Source organism: Leopardus geoffroyi, chromosome D3 (genome assembly GCF_018350155.1).
Source record: "Leopardus geoffroyi isolate Oge1 chromosome D3, O.geoffroyi_Oge1_pat1.0, whole genome shotgun sequence".
NCBI lineage: Eukaryota > Metazoa > Chordata > Mammalia > Carnivora > Felidae > Leopardus > Leopardus geoffroyi.
In genome coordinates this window covers 85,390,971-85,404,415 of record NC_059339.1, presented here as the reverse complement: position 1 = coordinate 85,404,415, position 13,445 = coordinate 85,390,971, and the positions used below count along the sequence as shown (strand labels likewise).

At 37.7% G+C, this 13,445-nt stretch overlaps 1 protein-coding gene across 4 annotated transcripts in view; it reads right to left on the bottom strand.

Moving 5' to 3' along the window:
* CCDC102B (coiled-coil domain containing 102B) overlaps positions 1-13,445 on the bottom strand; it is a 202,801-nt gene that overhangs the window by 66,106 nt on the left and 123,250 nt on the right. The window lies entirely within an intron of this gene.

The following is a 13,445-nucleotide window of genomic DNA, read 5'->3' as shown; positions in this document are numbered from 1 at the left end:
CACTCTGCAGAAGAAAGTCATCGGCGGAGTCTGGGAGGTTCAGCCAAGGGAAAGCAGAGGAACCCATGTTCACGTTTTACGGAGGCTGGTATTTTACAATTTGGGGAGAAGACAAAATTAGGAATGAGAGTAAAAATTTATTTCGGATGAAGAAACTCCATTCTCAAACTTTGGAAAGCTGACAAATACCATAATATATCACAAAATCCTGAAAAAACAGTACAAAGTCCTAACTATAACTACTAAATAACAACTAAACGCTTTTCCTGGACTTTGGACTGCATACACTTTCATCAACTTTCAGTATGACAGCGACTGTGTAATATCATTTTTACTTCAGAGGGTTTCGTCTTTCTTCCAGAATAGTTGATCACTTTTTTCGTGAACGAAAGTTGGATAAAATGAGATCACAGCAGAACACAAGCCTATCTGCTTTTTGGAATATTCATGTTTTGAAACTTGTACCCCACAAAGGCAGGTGTCCTAAAAATTATCTTTCATGCGATTTTCATTTAAAAGTATCAAGCGTGTTTCTGAGAGAACTTCCATATTGACTAGGTGTACATAACAAACACAGCCGAAAAGATATTCCTCTACATACAAACTGTATGTATCCTCAATTCAATTTCACCTTGGCAAGATCCTAAAGATTTCCACAGCTACTTCGTGTCTAACAGACAGGAGGACAAGCCTGTTGGGGGCAAATTCAGAGTGGGAAGAGAGAGAGGTTTAAAGACATGTGTCTCAATTATCCTACGTTTGCAAATACCACCAAAATATATGGCCATGTTTACATCTTGGCAGGACAGCTGAGGTCCTAGAAGGGGTCCATGTCAGAGACATGAAGCTGAACCTTCTTCAGCTCATTGGCACAGCGGCCTTGGCAGAGAAGGAAATGTGCTCCTTCTCCTTCGTGGAACCGAAAGTAGGGGAGGGTAGTTCAAAACACTAAGTCATCAAGTAACAAGCATCTCTCTGTTAGCTCAATATTCCCCTATAATGAGCAAAGAAATTATTGTACAATCTACCAGTCAGTATGAGAAATAAGTAAAATAAAGTATCCATTCCATTTCACCATTTATGTTACTAACTAGGAAGTCCAAGTAGTTCTTAAAGTGCCAAGAGCATGGCTGTCGATCAAGGAAAACATTTCATTGGACAGAAGAAAGCCAGGACTTGCAGCGAGTAGATCTATTTAAGCTACAGGTTTTTATTAAGGTTGGTGTATTAATCAGGGTTCTTCAGAGAAATAAATAGAAAATCCCGTGGTCGCTCGCTTGTCCTCTCTCTCTCTCTCTCTCTCTCTCTCTATATATATATATATATATATATATATGTATTAACTTTCTATATATTACATTTGTATGTAACCATATATTACATTATAATCTTTTCATATATTTAAATTATTTATTTTTATCTTCTTATTTTATGTAATATTACATTATAATCTCTCCATATATTTTCCAATTGTATTTTTATTTTCCATAAATACAGGAGAGCCAGTGGTGAAAGTTCCTGTCCAAGTTAAAGACCTGAGAACCAGAAGAGCTCAACGTAGAGTTCCAGTCTGAGTCCAACAGGCTTGAGACCCAGGAAGAGCTAATGTTTCAGTTCAAATCTGAAAACAAGAGAAAAACTGATGTCCCAGCGGGACAGGCAGGCAGGAGGCGTTCCTTCCTAGGTGGAGGAAAGTCAGTCCTTGTGTTCTATTCAGGCCTTTGGCTGATTAGAGAAGGCCCACCCACGTTAGGAAAAGCAATCTGCTACTGACTCAAATGTTAGTCTCATCCGGAAACACCCTCACAGACACACCCAGAATAATGTCTGACCAAATATCTGGGCCCACATTGACTGAATAAAGTTGATCCATAACTTAAAATGAAGGATCACACAACTGGTGTTGAGGATCTCAATGGTCCCTCCAACTCTGCTCTGAGATATGATGCTTTATAGCAGCAGACCTCAATTTTGGGTGCATATCAGAATAATAAGCTTCTCAAAACACAGATATGTGATAAACACTCCTAAATAATTAAATCCAAATGTCCAAAATGTCCGAAGAGACTTGGAGATTATATATATATATTATATACACACACATACACACACACATACATAAACATTTAAAAATTCCTTTCATATGAATCCTACGATTCTGCTAATTCAGTACAACTACATTACAGGACTATTACCTATTTTTTATAAGTTTCAGATTATCCATGGGAGAACCCTCATGAGATTCCACTGGCACCTCATTTCACCTACATTTGAAGTTTTAATGTGAATATACTATATCTTCCATTGTCTTTGATCACAACTGCACAACTATATTACAAAGAGACATTGCCTCATGTGACAATTACACATTCTAAAATGCATCCATGAGTATCCAGTCCTTTTTCAGTCCTCCCAGAGGATTCCCGTGAAAATACCAACTAAAGGAGCCTTCTGTCTCTTTCATTTCTCATCACATCAAAACTACTGAACTGGGCCACCTGGGGGGGGTGAGTTGGTTAAGCGTCCAACTTCAGCTCAGGTCATGACCTCACGGTCCATGAGCTTGAGACCCGTGCTGGGCTCTGTGCCGACAGCTGGGAGCATGGAGTCTGCTTTGGATGCTGTGTCTCCCTCTCCCTCTGCCCCTCCCCCGCTTAATCTCTGTCTCTGTCTCTCTCACTCTCTCTCAAGAATAAACATTGAAAAAAAAAAAAAAAAAAAAAACCTACCGATACTCACTAGAATGCACCACAAGCCTGGAGAGGAGTCAGTGACACTCCGAGTCTCCCACCCCATCTATAGTCCCTTCTCGTCAGAGCCGTTAACTTCCATACAAGCCGTTAACTTCACCTACTAATATGCTTGTTAGTAGGTGAAAGAAGCCAATTTGAAAAGGTTATATAATGTATAATTCCAATTATATGACATTCTGGAAAAGGCAAATCCATGGAGACCATAAAAAGATCAGTGGCTGCCAAGGGTTAAGGGAGCAAGAAGAGATAAATACACAGAGCACAGACAAGTTTTAGGACAGTGACAGTAAAAATACCCTATGTGAGGGGCACCTGAGTGGCTCAGTCGGCTAAGCGTCCGACTTTGGCTCAGGTCATGATCTCACGGTCCGTGAGTTTGAGCCCTGCGTCAGGCTCCGTGCTGACAAGCTCGGAGCCTGGCGCCTGCTTCAGATTCTGTGTCTCCCTCTATCTCTGGCCCTCCCCAACTCACGTTCTGTCTCTGTCTCTCTCAAAAATAAACAAACATTAAAAAATTTAAAAAAATTATTTGATACCATAATGATGGATACATATTTTTATATATTTGCCTAAACCCACATAATGTACAACGCTAAGAGTGAACCTGAAGGTAAAAGATGAACTTTGGGTGATAATCAATGTTCATCCTTGGTAAAAAAATGTTCATCTTTGGTTAAAAAAATGCTCTGGTGAGTGATGTGGATGATGCAGGAGACTGGTACGTGTGTGTGGGGCCGGAGGTATATGGGAAATTTCCACTATGGAAAACAACACAAAAGTTCCTCAAAATAATAAAAAATACTGGGGCGCCTGTATTAGCTGGCTCAGCCAGCTAAGCATCTGACTCTTGATTTCAGCTCAGGTCATGATCTCACAGTTTGCGAGTTCGAGCCCTGCATTGGGCTTTGCACTGACAGTGCAGAGCCTGTGTGGGATTCTGTCTCTCTCTCTCTCTCTCTCTCTCTGACCCTTCCCCATGTGCACTCTTTCTCAAAATAAATAAACATAAAAAAATTAAAAATACTAGCATGTGATCCAGCAGTCCCACTTAAGTATATATGTCCAAAATAAATTTCTCTAAGAGATATTTGCATCCTCGTGTTCATTGCAGCATTATTTACAATAGCCAAGATATAGAAACAATCAAATATCTACTTACAGATAAATGAATAAAGAATATCTGGTAAATGCAAACAGTGGAATATCATCCAGCCTTAAAAGGAAGGAAATCCTGCCATTTGCAACAAGGATGAACCTACAGGAAATTATGCTAAATGAAGTAAGTCAGTAACAGAAAGACAAATATTACATGATTCCACTTAGATGAGCTATCTAAAATAGTCAAGCTCATAGAAACGGAAAGTAAAATGATAGTTTCCAGGGGCTAAGAGGGAAAGGGAAAGGGAGAATTATTTTTAAATGGGTATAAAATTTCAGTTATGCAAGATGAATAGGTTCTAGAGATCTGTTGTACAGCATGGTACTTAGAGTTAACAATATGGTATCATGCACTTTACAGGGGATGGGCCACCAGTTGGTTAAGCATGACTTCAGCTCAAGTCATGATCTTGTGGTTCATGGCTTCGAGCCCCCCATCAGGTTCTGTGCTGATAGCTCAGAGCCTGGACCCTACTTCTGATTCTGTCCCCATCTCTCTCTGCCCCTCCCCACTCATGCACTCTCGCTCTCTCTCTCAAAAATAAACTTTGAATCAAATAAAATAAAATATATTAAGAGGATAGATCTCATGTTAAGTGTTCTTACCACAACACACATATATACACACATAGAGCACATAAGACAATTTTGGAAAATGGTGGACATGTTTAGTACCTTGGTTGTGCTGATGGTATCATGGATGTGCACATGTGCCCAAACTCATCAAAATGTATACATTAAATGTGTGTAGGTTTTTTGCATATCAATTATACCCCAATAAAACTAAAAAAAAATTATTAGAAACACTTGGAATTCCCAAACACAGGCCACTTCCAAACCCTCAAAATCATAAACTTCCAACTCTAGAATCCTTGTCTTTAAATTATATATTTGAAAAAAAAAATAAGAAAGGATGTTTCTAGGGGCACCTGGGTGGCTCCGTTGGTTAAGCATCTGACTTCAGCTCAGGTCATGATCTTACAGTTTGTGAGTTCAAGCCCTGTGTCAGGCTCTGTGCTGACAGCTCAGGTCTGGAGCCTGCTTTGGATTCTGTGCCTCTCTCTGTCACTGCCCCTCCCCAGCTCACAGTCTGTTGGTCTGTCTCTCTCTCAAATATAAACATTAATAATAATGATGATGATGTTTCTAAAGTAAAAATGATATGTAATGCATATGAAAAGAATGGACAATTTAAAATTTATCATTCCAGATTTTGTATATCATACAGAATTATTTAAATGGTATACTATATATTCCTGTTTTAGCTTGGGTTTCTTCACTCAGTCGTATACAAATATCTTTGGTGTCACTACATCATCGGGTGAAATGGGCATACACTTGGGGAAGAGAGAAAATGCAGGGGCCTTCGTCCAATCTCCTTTTCAACACGAAAACTGCTCCTAAAAGTAAGAATACTAATGCTCTTCCCTTAAAGGAAGTTTCTTATCTCCAGAATGGTCTTAACTGAATACCTCTGTATAGAGATTTCTTATAGGAAAAGGTAAAACAAGAATTGTTGGGTTTATGAAGCATGCATTGCTGGAAAGTGCCCCGTCATCTGGGATATAAAGTAAAGATGTTTCATAGACCAACTGTTGCTACTCTGTGGAAACTTTGTGTAACTCAGAGAACTTATTTTTTCATTTTGACCGACTTTTATCATTATCCTCAAACTATCAATTTCTATAAATTAACTAAATCTCAGCTGACTCCTTTGTGTTATATTTTTATTTGTAGAATAGTATTGGGGCGCCTGGGTGGCTCAGTCAGTTAAGTGTCTGACTTTGACTCTGGTCATGATCTTGTGGCCCATGAGTTCAAGCCCCGCGAGGGGCTCTGTGCTGACAGCTTGGAGCCTGGAGCCTGCTTTGTATTCTGTGTCTTCCTCTCTGCCGCTCCCCTGCTTGTACTCTGTCTCTCTCAAAAATAAATAAACATTTAAAAAATAAAATGAAATAGTACTGTTTAGTTTGAATAGATATTGAAACATCTGATTTCAACCTGTCTTTTTCTTTATATCTGTAGGTGTATCTATACCTACTATATCTTTATACCCACAAGCAAGGTAGGTTTTGAATAGCCTAATTTTCATTCATAATTCTTATAATAGCCTTCAAATTAAATAAGTCATCACAGTGTTATGAGGGTTACCTTGGCAATGTCTATAAATTATCCACTAGTAGTTCAATTAATTCTGACTTATGTCATTTAGTCCTTATATTATTCTTAATTAGGTTTGTTTAAAAAGGTCTTGAAGGCAGTTATATCAGCAAAACGCTGTCCCATATGCTTCATTGTTCTTATACATTTATAGAATTCTAATACAGTATTTCATCAGCCTCACTCTTTGGCCTGATAAGCCAATTTATGTTTTGCAAAGAACAAACTGAACAGATTTTCATGATGGATACAATGTTAGGGGTGAAGGTTCACTCCAGCGTCCTGGAAAATCTAAACTCCTCAGGGATATAGAGTGGTAGCCTCCTCAGGCTCATACAAGACAAGTCTAGGGTTTCAACTACCCTCTTTACACTGTAGCCACAGCTACCATACAGAAATATACACATACAGAGCTGGAGAAGAAAAAGGGGGCTGTTCACCACAAACTACAGCATCGTTTGTTCAGCACTGGATAGAGGGAGATTAATAAAGCAAACAATATATATTATCACGAAGCTGACAGTTCAAAGGGAAAGATACACAGTAAACAAACACAAAAATAGCTACATGTTTTGAGAAGGTCTTTTAAAATCTTGCACACTTCTTTGAAGGCAAATAGTGAAGGAAATACTTTTTGGACTGAAATCATTCCTTTTTTATAAAGTAATATGTAAACTGAGGTTAGTGGCAAGATGTGACTGGCTGGTAGGGGCTGAAAGCGTTCTGTGTGACTGTTCTAGACAGAGAAAAACAGCATAGACCAAAAGGTACTAGTGAGTGTTCTCCAAAAAAAAAAAAAAAAAAAGAAAATATAAGTTACAAATATAAATATAAATATATACATACAGATAGATAAATATATATTATAATATCTCTCTATATATGGGAGAGATGGAGAGATTTATGATAGGAATTGGCTTATGAGGTTATGGAGAGCAAGAGGTCCCAGGATCTGCAGTCGACAAACTGGAGAACCAGGAGAGCCAATGGGAGTCAATTCTAGTACAAGCCCAAATACCTGAGAATTAGAAGCCAAAGGTATAATTCTCAGTCTAAGTCTGCAAGCCCAGAGAACCAGGAATGGTGATGTTTGGGGCAAGAGGAGACGGAAGTCCTAGCTCAAGCAAAGAACAGATTCACCCTTCCTCTGCTTTTATGTTCTATTCAGACCCTCAGTGGATTAGGTGATGTCTGCCTGCATTGGGGAGCTTCTTTACTCACTTTACCTATTCACATTTCAAAGATATACCAGAAATGTTTGTCAGAGATCTGAGCACCCTTCAGCCCAGTCAAGCTGACACATAAAACTAACCATCACAAGTCCACCTCTTGTCAACTCGGCATCCATATGCATCACTTAAAACCACATTTAATCTTCAAATAAAGACAAAAGCAAGGACATAATTCCATCGAACATGATGCACGTTTTCGAAAATCCACTAATCATTACTCCAGAAGAGGAAGCAAAGTCCTGAATGATGTTGACTCTTCTCCTGATATCCCATAACTTAAATACTCTGAAGTAAACTTAATCATGCTTCCATACTGATATAGAATCAATACATTTTATGTTAATGGCAGGCAATCAGAAAGAAAACATAAATATACAGAGATAGGGCTGTCTGCTGGCAGACAGATGGACAGGGAGAGAGGCATATTCACAGCAAATTAAGGAACAAATACTCATGACACTACAGTGCTCATTTCTGTAACTGACAGTGCTCATTTCTGGTTGTAGCTACCTTCTTCAATCATCCATTCTGCATTCCCCTTGTGTTCAGCAAGCACACAGATGGTTGTGGTTCTTCACCTGGTGGGATGACCCGAACCTCCATTCCTGAACGCTCAGGACCATTACTAATCCTGCCTGCGTTGGCAGTTTTCCAACTGTAGTTTTCCATCAGCCATAATCGCAGGGCATGGTAATCCTAAGACTCCCTAGGGGACCTCCTGCATTCCTGATACACTCCTCCTCATCTCCATGGTAGAGCACTAGTCCAATTACCCCCTAGTAGTCAGGACCAATCACCCCAGCCAGTACGGGAACAGGTATCCACCAGTTGATTATAAAAACGTAGAAGGGGAAGTGAGATCATGTAGGTGATGGTAAGTAGTCAAGAGAGGGGAGCCTTTTCTCTACTCAAAGCATGCATCCCTGTGGATGGCCAGCTACTTGACCACAGCTCCAAGGGTGCCTCCATCTGTTACTCTTTCCTTGTCAGGAAGAGGAGGAGTTATCTCGCCGGTAAATTTAAAGGGGAAATCGGGCATCTGTCGCCCTGTTCCTTCCTCTCCCGTTCTTTGGGTAAGAGATATCTGCAAGAGGTACACCTTGCACGATCTTTCTCAAGCACAAAGGATGAAGAGTGAAAGGGTCTCACAGGAAAAACAGCTTTCACCTGTCCAGCCCATCTGTGGAGATGTAAATCAAGCTCTTTAATACGGACTTTAGGATCAGGAAGCTCACTTTCCTTTAAATAGAAGTTTTGCCAAGAACAATAAAAGTAATACACGAATTGATAGATTTACTCACAAGATAACATATTCATAAGTAAATCTTACTAATTAGGTATCATATTGATTCTTGCAGCAGAAACTAGTTAGATGGTTTTAAAATTCATTTTCTTTTTCTTTTTCTTTTGAAGTATATAGCTTGAATACACTTCCCAACATTACTTACAATAAGGTGTCGCTGTGCAAATGAGTACTTGCCTGCGGGTTCTCAGTGGAAATAAGGTACACCACTCCCAAGCCTGGAGCGCAAAACATCCCCATATGATCCTCATTCTCTCTTTTTTCTAATCTTGGTCAGATGCAGAGTGTTCAGCTACATGACTTCTGAGAGCCCAGGGGACAGAAAGTCACTGTATAGAAGGAGAAGGCTGACTTTCAAACACATGTAGAAAATGTATGTGAGTCAAAAATTACCATCTACTGGGTCCTATCTACTGAAATCTGGGGCATTGCTTGTTAGAGCAGTTAGCGTTAGAAAAGAGTGGTATCCTTCTCGGGCATCCTTTGAAGTTTAAACGTCTGGTGGTTTAACCGGGTGGGTTTAGATTTCCTTAGACGTCCAATTACTTGGCAAGCAGCTCTACTCGAAGTAAAAGGGAAGTCACTTAAGTGTTTGAAGCAAGGGTATAATATGATCCAATTTCTGTTTTCAGAAATATCACTCTGGCAACTGGATGGAAAACTACAAAGGTCAACGGTGATGGCTAAAAGACCTGGCAGGAGGGGACAAGTAGCAGATCTGGTGGTTATGACTGGGGAAATAGCAGAGACAGAAAGCAATGGCAGGAGCTACCGTGTACGGTTAGAACTGGTAAGATACATTAACAATTTTGGCCATTTCTATGGGCTATTTCTTTAAGCCACAAAAATAGCAAAATGAGGCAGTTTTGAACTCCCAACTGTACTAACACTCCACCATACACCTATTTCAAGTAAATATCTTCAAGGACCCTTTCCTTATGTATACAGAATAGCTCCCATATTGGCAAAGGAAACAAAAGCATAAATAAACCTTTGGGACTACATTAACATAAAAAGCTTCTGCACAGCAAAGGGACAACCAACAAAACTAACAGATAACCTCCTGAATGAGAGGAGATATTTGCACATGACATATCCAATAAAGGATTAATATCCAAAATGTATAAAGAACTTATACAACTCAACACCAAAAAAATAAATAACCCAATTAAAAATGGGCAGAAGACATGAACAGACATTCCTCCAAAGAAGACATCCAGATGGTCAACAGACACAATACCACTCATCATCAGGGAAATGCAAATCCAAACCACAATGAGGCATCATTTCACACCTGTCAGAATGGCTAAAATTAACAACACAAGAAATAACAAGTGTTGGCGAGGATGCGGAGAAAAGGGAACCTGGGGCACCGTTGGTGGGGATGTAATTTTGTACAGCCACTGTGAAAAATACGGAGGTCTCCCCCAAAATTAAAAATGAAAATACCATTTGATACAATAATTACACTACTGGGCATTTACCTCCGAAATTGAGAATACTAATTCACAAAAATACACTCTTACGTCTACAGCAACATTATCTACGATAGTCAAGATATGGAAGCAACCTAAGTGTCCATTGATGTAATCTTTCAAAAAGTGAAGGTATCTTCAACCACACTCAATTAAAAAATAATAAGCAAAAAGAAAAAAGAACTTTTTAAAAATCGCATTTCAGAAAGAAATTGAAGGTATTAGTGTAGAATTTTAGCTACATATAATCCTAATTCTAACCTTCAATTTCCCCCAAATCAGAAACGTGTTTTGAGGTATTTGAGATAAGGCATTACTGTCAGCTCTTAGTGCCATAAAGACTCCCCATGAAGCTTGTCTTTATAAATATTTAATATAAATATTTATAAAATAACATTGTAAATTATAAACTACTAGAAACATCATTATTACCACAAAAAGACAAAAAACTCCTCAATAAAATCCTTAAAAAGATGCTGGTAAAAGCACAAAATTTTCAAAGCCAGATTGCATTTCGTTTTTTCAGTTTGAGACCAATTTTAAAATGTTATCAGTATTTTCCACGTATGGTAAAAGATATCTTCCATTCTGGAAAGGATCAGAGTCATTTATTGTTAAAGCAAAGATACCATAATTATTTATAATCAATATCGCTTCCATGAATATTTGATTCTCTAGATCATGAGATTTCATGAAAATGATCATCCCAGAAAACTTGCAATTCATAATGTCATTTCAAATCAATACTTACAGACCTGCAAAGGGAAAGCTGAATAAGTATTAAATTCAGCACAGGAACAGCATTTGGAACATAATCATCTCTACTACTCATTGTTTTGGTTGCATTTGAAATACTAGATTTTACAATTAAATTCTTACATTGACTCTACTCTAAATATCAGTGATTTAAGAATGATTTTCCTCTAAAGATGCCAGATTTTAAAATACATTTTTAAGAACCTTGGTCTATTAAGCACATCTGTTTCTGACTCTAAAAATTGCTAATCTTTCCATAAGCAGTTCCTGGCCACATATGTATTTGCTTGTAACAGTTTCAGGCATGTAAAACAGAATTACACTCGTATTCAGAACTTTCTATAGATGAAGAGCTACAGTGAAAGTGAAGATCATTTATCATAATTTTTGAGAGGTAGAGTAAGAAAAGAGAATTCCTATGAGGTTCCAAAGGATGCATCATGGCGTGATCCCTGATTGTCAATCAACTGTATAAAAACTTTGAGTATTTTACACTTATAATTACTCTACAAGGCCATTTCCAAATGTGCGGTCAAATTCTTCTCCTGTTATAATCTATTACAAAACAGTTAAACAGAGGATACCTAAAAATTACGTGTGACAAAGTGTTTTTATTTATTCAGTTTTTAAATATTTTTAAATATTCCACAATATCTCTAAAGTAATTTAAACGTATGTGCATCCCATATCTTTTCAAAAAGCCTTTAAGAATATCACCAATTCTTTTTAGGGAGTGGAAAAGACATTTAAAAAAATAATCTCATATAGATAAATCAAACAATGTGTTTTTCTTCATTTCCGTTTAAATTAGCTCTCCATCATCTAAAGTAAAACTCTTTTTTTATTCATTGTTACTTTCCTTCAGTGTTCAAACCTGTAGTTGATTGAACCGAAACACGCACTCAAAGTTTAAATAGTTGAACAAGTTTCTCACAACCATCTTGAGGTTTCCCCTGTTCCAAAAGCCCTATAATTTTATCTAGTAAAAGGATCACGTATGGACTAATATATTTTTCTGTATAGGTGTGAAAACGTAGAGCCATTTTACACCCATGCTGCATTGGTTTTATTTTTTCTCATTTATAAAGCTTTGTTAATTTAAAGCAGACATGTTCCCGCTTAATGTCAAAAATACCATCTTTGACGATAAAACATTAAGCGTTTTAAAATATACGTATCACTTTGTAAACCAACTGAAAACCATGACTTCTCAAACACAGTTGCACAGACATGTTAAATTACTCGAATAAAAAGCATTAGGAAACTAACGTTATCAAGTCTGCACCGTCCACTAGTGGCAAGAGATGGTAAATGCATGTTCCTCGTAAAATTAAATTTAAAACGAATTCTATCTTCAGTATTAGCTTTCTCAATCAAATTTAGAGCCCATTATTAGAAAGGGCAAATACATGGGTACTGTAGACATAACACGATTATTGCGTCGTGAACTATTTTTCCTGCATAACATTAAATTACTGTCAAGAATCGTATCTAGAGACACCACGTTCAGTTAGGTACCTGTGAATATAAATACTATGGATCCATATATAAAGGCATGTGTGTGCACACACGCATACACTGTGTATGTACCTAAAGTATGAACTAGAAACGAAGTCACTTTGACCACCTCACATGAATCAACAAAGGAGGGGGAAACTTTATGTAGCTTGTTAGCTTTGTTTCACTCACCCTGCACTGCGGCTCTCCCTGAAATTACCTTTGATTAATAAGTGGTTTCTAAGCAGGAAATATTTGCTTAATAGTATGAGGAAAAGCTCTCCCTCCTTTGAATTCTCAGTGGTCCACTGTGTGAACAGAGCTGACCATATCTGAACCTTGTGATGACACTGCCCCGTGGAAGTCAGAACGCCCGCGTAGGATTCAGAAATCAGGTGTATGCGGCCAGCTGAGGCTCCTCAAGCAATTTTAGCAAACTTAAGTCAATGACTCTAAACTTTACCACTTGCTGGAAGAAAATCTGAAGCAACATTCATGTGGGATTTCATAAACAAAGAGAAACACTGCTTACCACCTTTTTTTTTTTTTTTTAAACAACTGATAGAACAGCACTTTTGATTAAGGCACAATTACATAATTGATTTAGATAGCTTCCTCACACAGCTGTTCAGCATGCATATGGTTTGTATGTGTGTGTGTATACATAATATATGATGTTTAATACATATTATTAATATACATATAAATACACACACACAAACTAAATGTTTACTCACTTGAAGAATTTGGCTTTGCCATTATTTTGTCAGTATTTTTGTTTTCTTTGCTCATTATTCTGTCCCACTTACTTACCTGGGACGATGCTTTAGTACACAGAAGATGTACAATTAATATTATTTAAACCATAAACATTAATAAATCATTGAAATGGGAAAGGTTTATGACAGCATTTTATTGATGAAAAAGCAAAGGCAAAGTATAAAGGCAAGTAGGCTGATTCTGAATTACTATAAAGTCAATATGAAAAGAACCTAAATGCGCTTGAGATGAATGGATATCTTCAAAGTGCTTCATAAAAGAACAAGATAATATTGTTTATTGTAAGTGCCATGACATAATGGCTTCTTTAGCAGAGTCCCCTCACAAGTTC